General features: G+C 34.0%; 1 protein-coding gene across 2 annotated transcripts in view; it reads left to right on the top strand.

The window, feature by feature from the left end:
- Window positions 1-19,537, top strand: part of COL5A2 (collagen type V alpha 2 chain) — a 369,276-nt gene that overhangs the window by 119,195 nt on the left and 230,544 nt on the right. Inside the window, exon 3 of one of the 2 annotated variants that reach the window (XM_021074695.1) lies at window positions 18,294-18,341. The exons of the other annotated variant lie outside the window; for it this stretch is intronic. The gene's annotated coding sequence lies outside the window, so the exon portion shown is untranslated. The remainder of the gene's footprint in view (window positions 1-18,293; window positions 18,342-19,537) is intronic. 2 annotated transcript variants of the gene reach the window in all.

Here is a 19,537-nt window from a genome sequence, read left to right as displayed (position 1 = left end):
ATACTTTAAAATACTTAAAAATACAAAATTTCCTTTTTAAAAAATGACTTATTTTTTCCATCACAGCTGGTTTACAGTGTTCTGTCAACTTTCTACTGTATAGCAAGGTGACCCAGTCATACATACATATGTACATTCTTTTTCTCACATTTTCATGCTCCATCATAAGTGAGTAGATATAGTTCCCAGTGCTATACATCAGGATTTCATTGCTTATCCATTCCAAAGGCAATAGTTGGCATTTATGAACCCCCAAAATTCTCAGTCCATCCCACTCCCTCCTCTTCCCCCTTGGCAACCACAAGTCTCTTCTCCATGTCCATGATTTTCTTTTCTGTGAAAAGGTTCATTTGTGCCATATATTAGATTCCAGATATAAGTGATATCATATGGTATTTGTCTTTCTCTTTCTGACTTACCTTAGTATAAGAGTCTCTAGTTCCATCCATGTTGCTGCAAATGGCATTATTTTGTTGTTTTTATGGCTGGGTAGTATTCCACTGTGTATATATACCACATCTTCTTAATTAAAAAAATACAAAGTATTCAATGAAAGAAAAGATAATCTACAAGTGCCAGGAATTGAGAGAAATAAAGGCAGAGTTTTAAATGGAAGCCATGCCGATGAAAATTCACATAGGTTTTAGGCATCATACAGGCCCTATGGGCTGAGAATTTTATACCTACATAAGGATGAGAGCCATGTCATTTGATCTACATACGCTGGAGAGCTGCTACTGAGTACCTAGCTTAAAAAACAAACAAAAACAACTTCTTTGAAAATCGTACTCTCCTTGCAAAAATAGGACTAGAAACATCCTGCACCAGCCTTGGGAAGGAGATTGAAAGTTTGCTCTCTGTTTGGAACTCTAAGTGGAAAAAAATACTAGTGAGAAACTGAAACCCAAAGTTTATGCCAAATGGGGTCACAATTGATATTTCCTAAATGGTATGGGAAATACAAGCTGAGAAAATGAAATAAAAGCTAGTCGATGGCTATTAAAATCTATTGTATTCTGTCAGAAAAAAAGTACTAAATTGATCTGTCAGGATAATTTCACAACTCAGGGACCATACAACTCATGGAAAATACAAACTGATTGAAGGTAAACTTACAATCAAAAGTTACAAACTACTTTAGCAAATGAACCATTATGAGGGAGAGTAAGAAGGCATAGCAAATAGGAGGAGCAAACACTCTCAAGAATAGAAAATAATAAGCAATCTGTAAGAGATTATAAATAAGTATATTTAAGTTGTTTAAAACATAAAGATGGAACAGAAACCACAATGAAAAAAGAATATGATAAAGTATAAAAAGATAAGTTTAATATATAAGGAGACGTAGAAATTGTGGTTTATTTGAGGAAATCATCTCAGTGAAGTAAAGACTAGCACAGAGAAATAAAGATATGAATGATAATAAAAAGCAGTTGACAGAAATAAAGGATAGAACATGGAGATTAAATATATATGTCATGGGAATCTCAGTGATGAAAATAGAGAAAATGGAAAAATAACAATATTAAAATAATTTATTGGTTGAGAATTTACCTAATGTAAAGAAGACAAGCTATGAAATCAAAATAGCATAGAATAAAATCAGGTTCCCACCCAGAAATATCAGTGAAATTATAGAATTTGAAGTAACTTCTGTGGCCCAGTGGGCTAAGAATCTGACTGCAGAGGCTTAGGTTGCTGTGGAAGTGCAGATTAGATCCCTGACTAGGCACAATGGGTTAAAAGGATCCGGTGTTGGAGAAGCTGTTGTGTAGGTCACAGTTGCAGCTCAGATTCAGTCCATATGCAATGGGTGCAGCCATAAATATATATATATATGTATATGGAATACAAAAGGCAAAGAAATATTAAAAACAACCAGTGAGAAGGACTAATTATGTACAAAGTATCATTCAAGTCTGAGGAAATAATTAAAGACATTTTAAGATAGATAAGAATTCAGAGTATACCACTCGTCATCCACTGAAAAGAGAATTATTAGAAGACATTTAAACCGAGAAGAAAGAAAGGGAATGTGAGAAGCAAATGGAATCAAAGAAGTTGGTGAATATGTGGCTTAACCTAAATAAAGAATTCATGTTTTAAAATGCTTAAATTTTGGAAGGTTTAAAAATAAAGTGGAATTGAAATACCAGATAAAAATAACATGAAAGATGGGAAAGAAGAGTTCAGAGTTGTTTTTTATGGTTCTTGTATATAATGGTGCTGGATAAAGATATTATTTTTCTTATGTTAAATTTGTATGCTAAGTTTTTTTTTTTGGTATAACTACTAGAAGAATAGAAATAGATATGTAATACAAAATAATAGAAGTGGAAAAAATAGATTACCTGAGTAACTTGATTATGCCAAGGATAAATATAAAACAGGATGAAAAAAAAGAAAAAATAGAGAAATTAAAGAACACAAAGTAGAGTGGAAATAATTGCAAATAACTATCAATTAAAATAAATATAAACAAATTAAACTCTCTTATTTAAAGCAGGGGTTTTCAGACTTGGTTTAGAATTGCCACAACATACATATGTATGTTGTTCATAAGAGAACCACTTAAATACATTGATATAGAAAAATAGAGTGATGGAAAAAATATATTTCAGGACTATGAGAATGAAAAGAAATACAATTTAGCTTTATTAATATAAAAAGCAACTTTTAAAGCAACATCATTATTAATCAAAATGATGTCATTAGTTATTTATAGAGGGAACAGTTAACCAGGAAATTGTAATTTTCACCTTATATGCACTTTACAGTATAGACTCAAAATGCATAATATTAACAATATCAAGGAAAAAATAGCAAATCTATATACGGTAGCTTATTTGAGAAATAGCTCACCTAAAATAGTTTACATTGTCATAAAATAATAGCAAAAAATATCCCAGTTGAACAAAAACTCTATTAATGTATTTAATACCTAATACCTGGAGTCAGAACATACAGCATTTTCTTTACTTTAGACTACAAAGAAAGGCCCAACACATTATCATCATAAAGTAATATTGGCTATATTGTAATAAAATTAGAAATTGATAGCAGAAAGATATTGCAGATGTGAAGTCTAGTTTCCAGTAATAGTACTGGAGCTTGTATTACACTAAATTTCTTATCAATACTAATTATGAACTTGGAACAAAAATATTTTTAAAGTTTCTGAAGCTATGGAAATCAATCAAAAGCAGGCACAACTGGAGGAGAATTTGCTCTTAAACCTTTTCCACTGAGGGCATTCTCAAGACTTGTGGCACAGTGTGTGTAGGATTTGATCAGAAATTCAGTCTTACTGGCCTGAGGAGGCAGAGGATAGGCGCTGTCACAGTTGCTGGAAATTGAATGTGGAATACAAGAATTGAGGAGACCTCAAAGGGAAGTCGTCAAAATCTGTGTAAATCCTTCTTATAAATGACTTCTCATATCTTTGGCTGTTTGAACTTCATGTATGTTAGGATCTAATCAAGTAGCTCAAGAAAAAAACAACAGCTGGAGGATTGAAAAAGATGAACAGATATTTCAAGAGCTGCCTCCCAGAGGAAGACAAAGTTTGGATTTCCAGTCCTATTGTATAATAGAATCTTGGTAAATATTTCAGCATTTTCACTGAAACACAAGAAGGATTATGCTTTATAAATAAAGACTATACTCTAAGACTAACAGAATCACCTCTGAACTGAGGGCAAAACTTTCCCACTGGTCAGTTAGCTGCTTGCTAGAACAATACTAACCATTCTTCAGAGGAAGATAACAGAGTAAAGTCACTCTACAATTTATTATAACTAGAAGAAACAGCAAAAGTGACCTATGGTTAAGAGAAAAATCAGTCACTGAAGACGTATCGGCAGACAATTACAGATGTTGGAATTTGCAGAAGGACTTTAAAATGATCGACAGGATAACTATGTAAAAGAGTCAGTTTAAAAAGATGGGTATAATAGAGAGTTTCAGGAGTATTTGGAAACTATCAAAAGGAATCAAATAGGAATCCTAGAAGAAAAAAAGTGTAGTATCTGAAATTGAGATATCCTTCAGATGACATTAACAGTGAATTGGAAGCAATAGCAAAAATCTTGAGTGAATTTGAGAAACTCAAGCATAGAGAGAAAGAACTGAGCCTCAGTGACTTGTATAATGTCAATCATCCTCACATACAAGTAATCAGAGTCCCAGAAAGAGAGAATTGTGCAAATTGTAATTTTTAGTTGAATATTCAAATAAAATTTTAAATTTCTTTTTGAGAAAGAAATATTATTCATCTTTATATACTTTCTTCTATTCTTTTTAGTAGTAAGTTTATTGCTGCCAAAAAATTTTATGTAACAAATCCTACCTAGTTTTAATCCTTAGGGAGACTTTTGCTAAAGTATGTTCCTCTGAATATTAAATAGTGGTCTGTCGAGATGCTCCACATGAAAGGATAGAGTGGTCAAATAAACTTGAGAAACTATTCTGTTTATTCCTTTGGAGACTCTGAGTTCAAATCACTATATTAAAGATTCTGAGAGGTCATGAAGTAAAGAAAACTTAGTTTGACTAAATCAATTCAGCTATGTGGATATACAGAGCACTGTAGAGTCAAAACACTGGAGTTCAAATACTGGTTCCACCATTTTTAGCAGTATGACCTTGGGTAAGATAAACTCCTTGAGCTTCAATTTCTTTTCCTTCTCTGAAAAATGAGGACATCAATTGTAACTACCCCATGAGTTTGCTGAAAAAATTAAATTAGTCTATTCATGCGTAGAATTTTATCTTAGTGAATGTCATATGAGAAATATTAACTTTTTATGCTATTGTTACCCAAGTTATCTGGCCGCTTTTTCAATATTTCTTACGACTTGAAAAAATATGGTACAAAATCCCATGTTACATGAACCACCATATTTTCTAGCATGATTGTTCTTACACTTCATTTTTTACTCTTCATTAGTGTTCCACTATAAAAGTTGCCAGGAATTGAACTAAGAAATATTAAAAATTCAGAGATGGGGGAAAAGACCTAAAGATTTACTATAGGTTTGTCTCAAGGGCAATTTTAATTTTTAGCTCGAGTAATATATAAAATTTCTGTGACACTTTTTTCTTTTAAAAGACAGTATGCCTAGCAACACACAATTATTGGGTAGTGGAATTTGTATGTAATTCTAAGGAGTAAAGTTTCAGTCAAAGCATAAACTAGAACCTCATGCCAGGTTGCATGGAGAATATGGGAGAAACGTCTCTATTCACTTAAGGGTATCTGTGTATAAATGAAAATGTAATTCCAATGTATTTTTAGTTTTTGTCTTGGAAAACATTTGAAATTTCCAGTACATATTGAAGATATATTTCACTGTTGCTTTGAAATTTTTCTAATGAGCTTACATGAGTATATTCTGCTTTAAAAATGAATTGCTTTAAAGGATGTTGAATATATTAAGCATTTTCATTGCACTGACAAGTGTGATATATTCCAAGAATCACAGATTATTAGGAATATAATAAGTTCTCTGATCACAAAAAAAGTGGTATCAGTTTTTTCCTCCAAATATTAGATTAGAGTTGATTAAGGTAAATTTGAAGCAGCTATTTCTGCTTCATTTTATGTAAGTATATATGTTTTCATAGGGTGGCTGATACTAAGTTATGTAAATACAGTTTTTAAAATTGGAGGAGGAAAAAACTAAATAATTCTTTTTTAAAAAATTAAATAACCATCTTATTTTACATTCCCTTGGTGGCTGAACTGGGTACAAAGTTTTGAGTGCAAGTGGTGATTTGAATGCTGTTTCCAAGAAACACTGGTGGAGGAGTTCAAAAGGAGGAAGGAAGAAAGGCAAGTAGTCAGGCAATAGGGAGTATATCATGCAGATTACTGTTTGTTCTATCCTGTTGGGTAATTTGACAAGAGAGACTAGAACAGCTCAGACTTAATTCTCAGCTGAGGAAAGAATGATCTGCAATGCTGATGTATCAGCTCCCATCTGGCCTGACTCCGCGTGGTATAAGCGGCCTATGACCAGGTCAAGCCCTCAGGCCTTCTTTAGCAAGCAGCAAAATGGTCAGTGTCAATAGGTGAGAGGTTAAGACACTGATGATGTATTTCCATTTCAATTTGGTTCCTAAATAATGTTTTACTTAAAGTAAATGTGAATCATGGACCAGTTTTCCTAAGTAGATTTTTTTTTCTCACCCTAAAAGTAAATGACCAACTAATGTAAGTAATTTAAAACTATGACCTTCCATACTTATCTATCCATGGAATATATAGCCAATTACATCATTAGGTTACCAACTGCCCATGAGTCAGACCACTTAAGGGATTTTCTTGGATTGAGTAGAGTATTGCTTTTCTTTTTAAACAAATGCAAAAATTCCATTTCACCAGTCATGGAGCTATCTATTAAACTGATTTCCTTCTGTGGTGTTAATTATGATCATGTAATAAAAAGGGTGCATGGATTCCTTGAAATTCCGTTTTTATGACATAGAGAAAATCCAAAATTGTCTAGATAGATTTGCACAGAATATATATCAAAAGTACTAAATTAATGTATTTTACTATAATCCACAATACAGAAAAAAACAATTATAGAATATAGTAAGCTGTCTTTTAAACCAAAAAGCTTAATTGCCCATAGGGAAAAAAGCACAGGAAAAAAAAAAAAAAACATACGATTTCTCAATAATACAGAATGAGAAAGCATTTTACCAAGATGTAAAAATTCAAGGCATGTTGAAGAGAAATGGTCTTTTCATTACAGTGAGTCATAATTTCCAAGTGAGTTTCTTTGAGTGTGGCTACAAGTACATTATATGGTATGTCTAAAGTTCTTCCGGAATGAGAATCACACCTATTCTGAAAGAATTTATCCATCATAATTTTTTTTTTTTTTTTTTTTTTTTTTTTTTTTTTTTTTAGGGCCGAACTGTGGCATATGGAGATTCCCAGGCTATGGGTCTAACTGGAGCTGTAGCTGCCAGCCTACGCCACAGGCACAGCACTGTGGGATTCGAGCCACATCTGTGACCTACACCACAGCTCAGGGCAATACCAGATCCGGAACCCACTGAGCAGGGCCAGGGAGCAAACCCACAACCTCATGTTTCCTAGTGGGATTCGTTTCCTCTGTGCCACAATGGGAACTCTCATCATAGAATTTAAATAAAAATATAATCAACTGTCATAATAAAGTTATGGGAAAGAGATTCCAGGAATGAAATAATAAATTTCAAATATAAGAGACTAAAACTGAGAAAATGAAAATGTCTCCAAATATTATGGATTTTATCCTTTTGTTCTTAAGCAATTGTAGGAATTAATGATTGTTTGAAATACCATGTGTGGCAAAATGAGGAAAGCTGGTTTTCTGTTTCTTGCCAGATGTATTTAAGATTGTAGAGCTAATGCTGTGATCCAGAAACCAGGAGCACAGCAAACCTTTCAATCTTCTCTTTTTGAGAGCATACAAAGATTACTATTAGGACATTTGCATTTCTTTAAACTTTTTAGAGAGAGGAGTTATCTTTACTTAAAGTATGAAATCAAAATATTTATTGAGAGTTATGGAATTAATTCATGCAATTTAGCTAAGAGTCACTGATTTTCATTAAATGAGAGTTCTTAAATGCCTTAATTAAAAGTTATGAAAATTTAATTGGATGTTTCTTTATATGTTGTTATGACTTATCAATATAAAAGAACAGTATGTAACATTTTCAGAAAACTTTTATTTTCTAAAAAGTGTATATTTTCAAGGATAAGCCCAGTACTTTAGAATCTACAACAAAGCCATTATCTATGCATTTGTGCATATCTGATGGACTCTGTAATTTAACCTAAGGTCCTTTCATACTTGCAAAGATATTTTCCTGCTTCCTTGATTGCAGCAACTTTAGTTACATATGCATGGTCATAAACTTGTTACAGCATGCTGTAATCAAGATCTAAGAAATCAATGAGGTCCTACTGTATATAGCACAGGGTCCAATCTTTTGAGATAGAACATGATGGAGGATGATATGAGAAAAATAATGTGTGTGTGTATATATATATGTATATGTATATGTATGACTGGGTCACATTGCTAAACAGCAGAAATTGGCACAACATTATGAATCAACTATAATTTAAAAATAAAAATAAAAAACTTAAAGGGATGCAACTCAAAACTTTTCAGCTACATTCATTTCCCTAAACAGCAGGGGGCATACTTTCTTTTCTGATCTTTTCAGCAGAGCTGTTAACATCTGTTGAACTTTCTAACGCTGTTGTTCTTTGCCTCTTGCACATGTAACATACACAGTTTTGGAAATTCTTGAGTGGTTTGGGCTCATAAGGTGAAATACAATCATACTTTAGTATCTTTTAAATGTTTGAGCAATTATCAGGTAAATATTACACTGAAAATTTAAGACAGATGAAACCTATGTTAGACAATTTCCAGTTGAATTTAGAAAGCACAAGTAAATTGGATATCTAGTCAAGTGATGGAAAATAGTTGGCATGATACTTTTTTTTTCCCAGATTAGTAGAGTATGGCATTATGAGATACATTAAGAAGAGTAATCATAATGATTTCCTTTTTCTGCTGGCTCTGTGTATGGCTCTAAACTTGTAATTAAACATGGTCTCTTAGTAAGAACCTACTGTAACCCTTATGATAGCACTCATTTTAGTATCTAATCGTGTTTTCTTGTTCCATGTGTACAGGTTTTGTCTTAGGAGGAGTAGTTCTTGAAGGTAGGGATAGGGCATCTGTTAGAGGACTGGGGTCATAATGAGTAAAGGAGGTGCCCGAAAGGGGGCTTTTCCACTTACAAGTGATTACATCTCTCTTTCCCTCTTCTTATCCCTCCCCAAGTCACTGGTCCTATGTTCAGTGTGCCTGTACCGCATCTGTGTCAAATCTCAGTGGCCAGTAACCAAGACGGAAAAGCAAATAACATTATTTATTCAGCTGTTCTTTAGCTTTTTGTGGAAAAAAATTTTTTTTGAAATTTTAATTCAACTACCATTTGTTATGTGCTATGTACTTTGTGGATGTTATTTACTTAAATTTACAATAACACTATGCAGTCCAGTGCTCTGCCATTGAGCTATACCCCTTTCACAATAACTCTATGAATTAAGTACTATTATTTTCTTATTTTATGGAGGACTCTGAATCCTTAAGCTGATAAGTGACAGAACCAGCTTAGTACTGTATTCCTAGTTAGTGCCAGGCATGGCCTCTCACAGGTGCAATGAACTCTTCTCAAATTTAGGCAGATCATCTCAAAAGCACAAATCATTTTTTTTTCCCAGAAAGTAGGTAATGGATATTATGGCATTAACTCTAAATTAATATTCACAAAGTAAATATTTCTTTTTAGGTTCATTTTCATTTTGCTCCTCTTTTTTGAAAAAAATAATAGATGACACTTTCTTCCTAGAAAAAAGATACTGTGAATCTAAACTTAATTCCTATCTTAGAATATTTTCCCCCTTTGTTAGATTTTCAGAGATAAAATTTTAGGCAAAACAAACTCTGTTGAATTTATGAACCCAGAAGTAAATGAAAAATGACTTGAGAAACCACCTTTTTTCACTTAGAACACATTTTTTTTTTTTTGAAGGATTTTTGGTTCACTTAAAATAGTGCCATAAAGTCTCTTAAAATCATTTAAGACTGGAAATCTCATCCATGCTATGGAGTGTCTTCAAGTTGTGCCAGCAGCTCACCATTCTCAAGATATGCCTTTTCTGGCTGTAGTGAAGTGTGACTACCTCCTGTTTTTCCCTCCAAGTGCCTCCCATGGAAATTCTTGAAAAATAAAGCAACGTTTCAACCCACACTTTAATGAGTGGACTGGAATCCCTATCCCTTTAGATATCTCAGTAGTGACTCATAGAATTGTCTAGCCCTCGCTTTCCTAACATTTTCCATTCACTGTAAGTTATTTCTTCATCTTCTTTTGCTGTGCAAAAGTGCTTTTCATGTCTGCCAGCTGAAAAACTCGAAATAAATAAGACCTATAGTTTCAAATTTGAATGTGCTATTTGGGCTTTTTAATGCAGCCCTAGTAATCTGGTGTTTGGCAGAAGTATCATCTGAAAATGGACAGTTAGGATGCAACTAAGAGTTGCTTGTCTATAATTTACTAAATGCAATGCCAAACTGTGCAATCTGACCTGCCCGTGCCATTTAATGCTCTCTTCAGTCATTTGTTTTATCACGTGTGATGAGTTTCTGTGGAGTCACCCTTAGGCCACCCCAAGAATCCAGGCACTAGTTTCAAAGTACTAAATGGCTGCCCAGTGAAATAAAATAGTGTCAGAAACACATACCAAAAGGGATGTTAGAATGCTGACATAAATGGGTTCAGTAAGAACATTTGAGGGGACAGACAACATTCTAATTAAATGATATGTTCAACCAGAAATGTTCATGCCTCAGCTGGTGGTTCATTTGCTTCATGCAAAGATTCTCTGGTTATAAATAATAAGATAAAAATATAGAAAAATATTATAGTAGTGATAAATTAATTTATGAGGGACATTCTGTTTTATCAAAGGAATTTCTCAGAAATATGTATCTTTAAAAATCATTTCTCTTTTATTTCAAAGGACCACTTTGTCAGTTATTCTGAAATTAAGTTATATCTTTGACACTGTGCCTGGTCAGAATTGGTGTCCCCACTACGAAGATGTCAAGTTAGCTGATCATTCTAGTCCCACCTTGGTAGTTGTGATCTTCTGGAAATCAGTTATTTTAGCTCAAGCCCAGTTTTTCTTTATATGAAATGAATATAATATTTCTTGCTTTTTCTATCTTATAGGATTTTTGTGAGCATCAGATGAAATGATACAAATGAGAAATTGCGTTATGAATGTAGTTTATTAGTTAGAACTCAAAAGACCTTTTCAAATTGTCTTAACTTTCTCTAGAGGCACAAGACCTAGAATTACAAGCCCTGTTTTATAAGTAAAGTAGAGTTGTGATTTTTCACACCTTGGGGAAGTTTTGACATATTGTCTGGCATTAGGGGGACAGTGCCAATTTTTGTCATGGTGGCCTATCTCAGAAGACAATGCTCACATTCAAAGATAGCATCCAGTAGAGAGATTCACTGTGTCTTGCTTTGCATTTTATTTTTCTCCCTCTTTAAAAGATATAGCCTCAAGAGAACACTTTCCTAGTCTCACTCTCTCATACACACACACACATAAACATACACACATGATTACACAATGGTACACTGGAGGCTAACTCAGAGGTATCCATATGGATATCATAGAGGGAGGACTTCATAAAATAAATAAGCAAACAAAATCAACAAGAACAAGCCCATCTACAAACAATAAAACACCCCAACAAAGTTCTTGTTATCCAAGCATACCTTATATTTTGATCAGTCTTTGGGTTTGCAAGGACTGGCTATATTTGACTGCCATATTGAATTAAAAAAGTGGTCATTGACTAGGAACATTCAACAATTAAAAAATAGAATCAACTGACTTTTGTATTCCAAATAAGTGATTATAAATTCTTCTTTGAAAAATACTATCAGAGTTCCCGTCATGGCGCAGCAGAAACAAACCATGAGGTTGCGGATTCGATCCCTGGCCTCACTCAGTGTGTTAAGGATCCGGTGTTGCTGTGAGCTGTGGTGTAGGTTGCAGACGTGGCTCGGATCCTGCATTGCTGTGGCTGTGGCATAGGCTGGTGGCTACAGTTCCGATTGGACCCCTAGCCTGGGAACCTCCATATGCTGAGGGGACGGCCCTAAAAAGAAAAAAAAAAAGAAAAAAAGAAGAAAAAAGACTATCAACATCAAATGGGGTTTGATAAAGTCCTTGGGACAGAGAAACCTGTGAGTAGCATGGTAAATCTGATTCAGTAAGTGCTTCCTTCTTTTACAGTGCTTAAAAAATTATGTTATTTTTATATAACACAGCTATGACTTCATTATCTCTTGTATTTGAACTGGGCATTCTTAGCATTTTTAGCTATCCTGTTAACAGAACCAAATCTATAAAAGTCTGTTTCAACATGGTTTATTAATTTGGATTATAGGCTCCAAGAGCCTTGTTATTAATGTTGAGAACTTAAGTATGTTAGGCAGTACAGGCTAAGTTATGCTTATCAAATCTCAGTGGCTTGGGATCCTAAAGATTTCCTTCTTACTATGTGTTCATTGTGGATCAATGTTCGAGCCTTGCTCACTGATGTTACTCAGGGGCCGAGGGTGACAGCTATCTGCTTGAACATGAAAGGTTCCCTTGCCAGAGGAAAGGACTTCAGCAGGCTCTCCTGTTGGCTTGGAAGTGACATGCATCACTTTTGTTCACAGTCTTTATGGCTGGAATGTCACATGATTACCCAACCAAAAGAGAACCAAAGTGCAATTTACCACGTGCCTGGGATGGAGCAGTTAGAAGCAGAAATATTTGGCAAATAACTCTAATCACTACCACAGTGAGGACAACTTATATATAAAGAAATTATAATTATGACTAATATTTCTTGAGCACTATGTGTCAAGTCCTGTGCTAAATGATTTCCATGTATTCTTTCATGTAAATTACACAATGAACCTTATGGGATGACATATTATGTCTACTTTATAAATTGAGAAAAAAGATGAGCCGGTTTAAATTGCTTGTCCAAGAGAACAGGGGTGGTGAGTGGCCGAGTCGGATCTGCCTGACCCAGAGGTAACAACTGTTACCATGCTTCACTCTTCAAAAATGTCCGTGATGGCTAGTAATCAGATTTATCGTGATAGACATCAAGATGGAGATCCATATATTTCCTGTGTTACCCACGACAGTCTTTTACTCTTTCATTTCTAAGAAAAGCCTGATGAAGAAAGGCTAACTTGTTGGCTGAAGATATATATCCAGAGGAAACTAGAAGGTAACCATCTATTCTTAAAATTCTGGTTCCAACAGGTTAGGCTAAACAGTATCATTATTTGTAACATGTAATTTTAGTACATTTTTCCAGATTAATGGTCAATATGGTTCAGATTAGAGACTGACATTGGATTCATGTGGTAGTTTTTGAAATTGCTAGTGATTTTTAGGCCCCTATTTTTAAAAATAAACTTTTAACTTTAGAATAATTCTTATTATAGAAACATTATGGGAGTTCCCATCATGGCGCAGTGGTTAACGAATCCGACTAGGAACCATGAGGTTGCGGGTTCAACCCCTGCCCTTGCTCAGTGGGTTAACGATCTGGCGTTGCTGTGAGCTGTGGTGTAGGTCGCAGACGCGGCTCGGATCCCGCGTTGCTGTGGCTCTGGCGTAGGCCGGGGGTTGCAGCTCCGATTCGACCCCTAGCCTGGGAACCTCCATATGCTGTGGGAGCGGCCCAAAGAAATAGCAAAAAAAAAAAAAAAAAAAAAACATTATGTAGTACAGTTTCATATATCTCACACCTGATTGCCCTATTATTAATATCTTATTTTAGTATGGCACATTTGTCGCAATTAATCTGTTGACATGAATAGATTATTATTAAAGTCCATACTTTGTTCAGAGTTCCTTAGTTTTTACTTAATATCCCTTTTCTGTTCCAAGATCTCATGTAGGACGTTACATGTAGTTGTCATGTCTACTTAGGTTCCTATTGGCTGTGATGATTCCCCAGATTTTCCTTGTTTTTGATGATCTTGACAGTTTTGAGGAGTACTGGTTAGGTATTTTGAAGACTACTTCAGTTGGTATTTGTGTAATGTTTGTCTTTTGATTAATTTGGAGTTAGGGGTACTTTGAAAGAAGACCACAGAGATTAAGTTCAGTCCACATTTGCCCTTTCAAAAATTTCATAGGCTAATTTTTTTCTATTCTTTAAATTTTCTCTGCTTTGCTTTCCTTTATCTTTATTTCCTTTTCTGGTTCCCTTTCAATTTTCCTCTCTCTCTTCCTGAATTTTTTTCTCTCTCCCACCATTCTCCTTCCTGCCCTTCTTATTTCCTCCCTCTTCATTTTCAAAGACGTCAACAACATTTACTAGTATTTAAATACTAGTGATGTATTTTCCTTGTACATGAAGATTTCATAGCTTTATTCACATACATTTAACTACAAATCATTAACTATGTATTTTTGTTGACACGGGAGGCAAATTTATACATTTGTTTAGTTAAGTAGGCAGCCCCTGAATGCTTTCTCAGATTTTATGTCTCAGGATGTAAGAAATTATATCTTACTAATTTGTATGATAAATGTCATAGACTCTGTAGCTGTTGCTCTTAAGATTGATTTTAACAAAAAATATGCACATCATTTTAGTATCTATATTAAGTACTTTGCACTTATTCTTGGATTTAGATCTTTTTGGCATATTCAAAGATCATTTGGCACAAAAACTCTTTTGAGTCAAGCAGTTTACTTTGATTCCACCCACATGTACTAACCTCTTTTTGCTCTCAGTATCCCACTCAGAGAGCAAAACCACTGACCTAGAAAAGATGACTCCAAGCATCCACATAGTCAGACACATCAAGAATGGAAGGTAGCATGTGTACAAATGGTATACTAGAAAATTAATACATTTTATTTCCACATTCTATAGATATAAACAAAAAATAATTTTATACTCTGTTACATGAAATTTCTTAGAGTTAATATATTCTTTCCATTAGCCTCTCTGCTTAATAATTTTCTTTACTCTGATCATAATTTTATTATTTGCATATTATAAGTGCAAGAGTTGGCTGTAAGTAACTGCATCAGATGAGAAACTGGAAGCAGATATAGGGGTGGAATTGTTCTTCTTTCCATCATTTATATTTGTTTTATAATATTGTGCTTCTTTTGAAATGTATCATTTTATCTTTGCACTAACATTCCAGACACTGAGAACAATATAAATATTTTCTAAATACATTATCATGTGGTATATATTTCCAGAGCTGAGTAAAGAGACAGAATTATATGTCATAAAGTTTTATTTAATTTTTACATATTATATTTTTACTTTTAAATTATCAATAATGTTAAAGCTAATATGATTCATGGTGTGAGGTCTTGCTTTCTGCTTCTGACATATAAAGGATTCTTTAGGTCAGAGAATATCTGACCTATCACTGGCACTCCTGGGTCTGCTTGCTGATTAACTAAAATCTGGATTTTTCCTTTCCTTACTGAATGATGGTGCTTTGTATCATAATTTCTCAATGCTGTTGACTCCAGTTTTGTTGGAGATAGAATCGAGTTTTTTCCAAAAACTGAATAGCTTCCAAACTCCTTGCAATTAACACAGGTCTGGCCACTGAGAGAGAAATGAAAGCTTACTGGGTATTGTATGTAGGTTTAACTGAGGATTTGGGGGAAGTTTTGCTTGCTGGGGATGGGGGCTGTATGTGAAATAGCCATCTCTTAACCTGAAGTTATGGAAGATGCTAATAATAATGCTGTGTTGTTGCTGTACCAGAAAAATACTGCTATCTTTTAAATTTAAAATGAGAGAAAAAAAACTTAAAAATTTTTGACAACACTGTGATTGGATTTCTGATGTGTGTATGTCAATATCGTTCTCCCTGGTTATGACAGTGGTAGCAGGGACTGTCCATGCTCTGGAGCTTCCTAAGGTTCATTTGGTGGTGTGTGGATGATATGAACATATTTAAAGGGTAAAGAATGGAAAGGAAACCTTTTCTCACCACCTTCAACATTTTCTGCCTTGACTGCACATGACTCGAGACTCTCTGGTCCTTGCATCTTAGACCTTGCTCCATTTTGATCCTTTGGTATCTTTTGAACCTTAAGTACATGGATTTCTTCTAAATGCTCTAGTCAGTCATCTCTCATTTCCTCCTTCCATTCAGCCAGCCCTGTCCCATTTCCTCACTTTGCCTGGTAAGAGAAAGACCTCCATTTTTATATGCCAAACACACAAAGAGCCTTTGCAGTTAGTTACTATTCCTCTGCTTAGACTGTTCTTTTTTATTATATCCATATACCTTATTCACTTACTTCCTTCAGGTCTCCGCTCAAATTAAGTCCTCAGAGAGGCCTTCCCTGATTACCCTTTAACTTCTTAATAGAACTTACATACTTTCTAGTTTCTTTATTGTTTGATCCTTTCAGAGGAATACATTTCCCCAAAGACCAGGGGAAATGTTGCTTTCTATATTGCTGTATCTCCCTGGATGTAGTACATACTGAATAAATACTTGCTGAATGAATGAATTTTTTGCACCCAGTTGAACTTACTGTTCTTAGAGATGATATTATTGGTAGCCAATCTGATTATAGGGTGTAGTTAATCAAAAATTAATATGGGACAGAAATTCTTTGCCTCACTAAGCAAACATAAAGATGAAGACAACTACCTTTTTATCCTTCTTTAGTCAGTGTTTGGAGAGTCTGACTTTTTGAGACACTGTTAAATAACCAGTAAACTCAAAGTCTTTTACTCATATGAGCAACTCCATTCATTGTAATTGTACACTAAGCAGGCCCTCTGATGTAGTTCTTTCCTAACTATTCATAACCATGTGGCATTTTTGAGTCAGTGGTTTGATGCATAAAGTTCCAAGCTCCTTTTACTCTTATTGCTTATGATGGACTGTTTCAGCTTTCAATTCAATTTCTGTTTAGATATCTTATCCATTTCCACCATGCATTAGTTATATGACAGTGGGCATGTCACTTGATTTAGTTTTATTCAGGTTTTTATTAATAAAATGGAAATAATAACAATGAAAAAATACTGGCAATCTCATAGGGTTTCTTTAAGTGATATAATAAATATTCAAATTTATTTTAAAATAGGCAAATTTATTAGAAAATGCAAATGTGTATAGTTTTAAATTCAAAGTCATGCATTGCAATAAAATAGTACACTTATTAAATAATATTAGAATTATTGGTTAATCATAAATTATAAATGGGACACTGCAGATTTAGACAAATTTAATTATTTGCTTCTTTTTAATTGAGAATTGAGTTTTTGCTGGAAAATTATTTGCTTCGATTTTATTTCTACAAATGCATAGAAGTCCCTGAGGCTATGAGCCTCAACTAATCTATTTTACTTGTCCAGTATAAGAAATATTCACATTATTTCACCAAATATAAAATATATAATTCTATGCTGGAAGATACAGAAATTATTGAAACATTATCTGAAGATGTTCATTTTTGAGCTATAGTGAATTAGCTGTGAAACAAATAAGCCATATTCCAGGTTTCTTGCTTTGTTCTTTTTATGGATTATTGCTAAAGATCTGTATAATATAAATTCTTATTGTACACTCCTTTGCATTGTGTAAAAAGTGTAGGAAATTGTTATATACAAAATGGAGAAAGGATTTGAGAATTCCCTAAGCAGATAAAACCATTTAAACCATGTAAGCAAAACTAAATCTAGTTTATTTCATGAATATAAGTGAAACAGATTATTTCTTATAAATACCTCTAAAAAGGAAATCTAAGCCATCTTCCTAAAAATGGTATAAGATTACTTTGTTTTGGTCTTTTTGTCTTTTAGGGCAACACCCGTTGCATATGGGGCTAGTCTAGGGGTCCAATTGGAACTGTAGCCACCAGTCTATGCCACAGCCATAGCAACACAGGACCTGAGCCACATCTGTGATCTATACCACAGCTCAGGGCAATGCCGTATCCTTAACCCACTGAGCAAGGCCAGGGATCAAACCTGCGTCCTCATGGATGCTAGCTGGGTTCGCTAACTGCTGAGCCACAAGGCAAACTCCAAGATAATTACTTTTAACCAATCTCTTGTCATCTGGAAACCCGTATTGTAATAACCAATCATTGTAAAGGTTAAACAACTTCCCCATTTTCATTTTATAAAGCCATTCTGTAATGTCAGGCCCCGAGCTTCATATCACTTTTAAATTTGAAAGCTCCCAGTTGAGAATTGTTTTTACACTGCACAGTAAACTCTTACTGCAGAAGGCCCTCTATATCTGTGGATGTGGGATATGCATAAACAGAGGGTCTAATGTATTATGCCATTTTACATAAGAGATTTGAGCACCTGCAGATTTTGGTATGTGGGTCTTGGGACCAACCCCTTGCAGATACCAGGGGATGCTAACTTTATTAATGTGGTGATTTTAATTTTGCTCTTTATGGATTTTTTGACAAAATAAATAAGACAGAAAATCAATTTTAAAATAATTACATGAAGAATATAGAATTTTTGTAGTAATTTCAAGCATAGTGGGAATCAGCAACACCTATACCTAAAAGAATGAACTTGACAGTGTTTTTAGTATACAAAAATAACTGAAGCAAAAATGTTTAAACAATGTTATTTAAATTATTGTAGGGAAGAATACATGGATCAGAAAACTCAGGGAAAGAAAATCTGTTTTGGGTAAGTTTAAATTAAAATAACTAATTTTAACATTCCATTTGAATAAATTATTTTGCATTACAAAAACTTGAAACTTGAAGACTTGAAAGTTTTCTCTTGTACAGTGGTATCTTCCCAGCTAGCTTACATTGCTTTTGAAATATTTTAGCCATATTGTTTCCTGATACTTATATTTGCAATGATAAAAATTCAATTCAGTAATTTTTGTAGACTCTTACTAATTTACTATCTTAAAACACTAGCTATAAAAGCTAACTCCTAACTTTAAAATTTTGCTTTAAAACAAAAAAAATCTAATAAGATTTTAATAATTAAATCTTTTTTTATATAATGATTTTTTTTCCATTATAGCTGGTTTACAGTGTCCTGTCAATTTTCTACTGTACAGCATGGTGACCCAGTTACACATACATGTATACATCCTTTTTTCTCACATTATCATGCTCCATCGTAAGTGACCATAGTTTAAATCTTGATGGCTAGTCTAAAAATGTTTGTGGCTGTCTGACTTCCTTACAAAAATACTATCATTACTGCACATTAACTACACATACTAAAGACTTAACAAAATCTGTATTTATATCTATGTCTATCTCCAACCTTTTAACATGTCACCCAATTCAAAAATGATTCTGGGAGTTCCCATTGTGACTTAGCAGGTTACTAACACAAATAGTATCCATGAAGGTGTGGGTTTGATACCTGGCCTCTCTCAGTGGGTTAAGGATCCAGCGTTGCCTTGAGCTGTGGTGTAGGTCACAGATATGGCTCAGTGGCCATGGTGTAGGCTGGAGCTGCACCTCCAATTCGACTCCTAGCCTGGGAACTTCCAATGCTGCAGCTGCAGGCTCTAAAAAGCAACCAAGCAAACAAACAAAACAAAACCCAAAATGATTCTGTTTTCCTATCCATTATGACTTATTCGTTTTCTAAAGACTCTGTCATGTAGATCTCTAGAGATTTCTCTTTGATATCATCTAAAAATCTGTCTTTTGTATTATTAGTTTAATAATTTTCTTCCCTTTTAACTTGAAATCTTATCCCTCTTCTCCCCAGTCTATATCCCCTTTCCTTTATCAAATTCTTGCCATAAGACAGTGTGTCTGTCTTCCTTATTTATTTCTTTCCCTTTTATCTTTCTTCCATTCTTTTCTTTTTTCTTTTTGGACTAGGTTTTTTTTTTTTAATATAAAATG

The sequence above is a fragment of the Sus scrofa genome, chromosome 15 (assembly GCF_000003025.6).
Source record: "Sus scrofa isolate TJ Tabasco breed Duroc chromosome 15, Sscrofa11.1, whole genome shotgun sequence".
In the NCBI taxonomy this organism is placed as follows: Eukaryota; Metazoa; Chordata; class Mammalia; order Artiodactyla; family Suidae; genus Sus; species Sus scrofa.
This window is presented reverse-complemented; position numbering and strand designations above follow the sequence as displayed.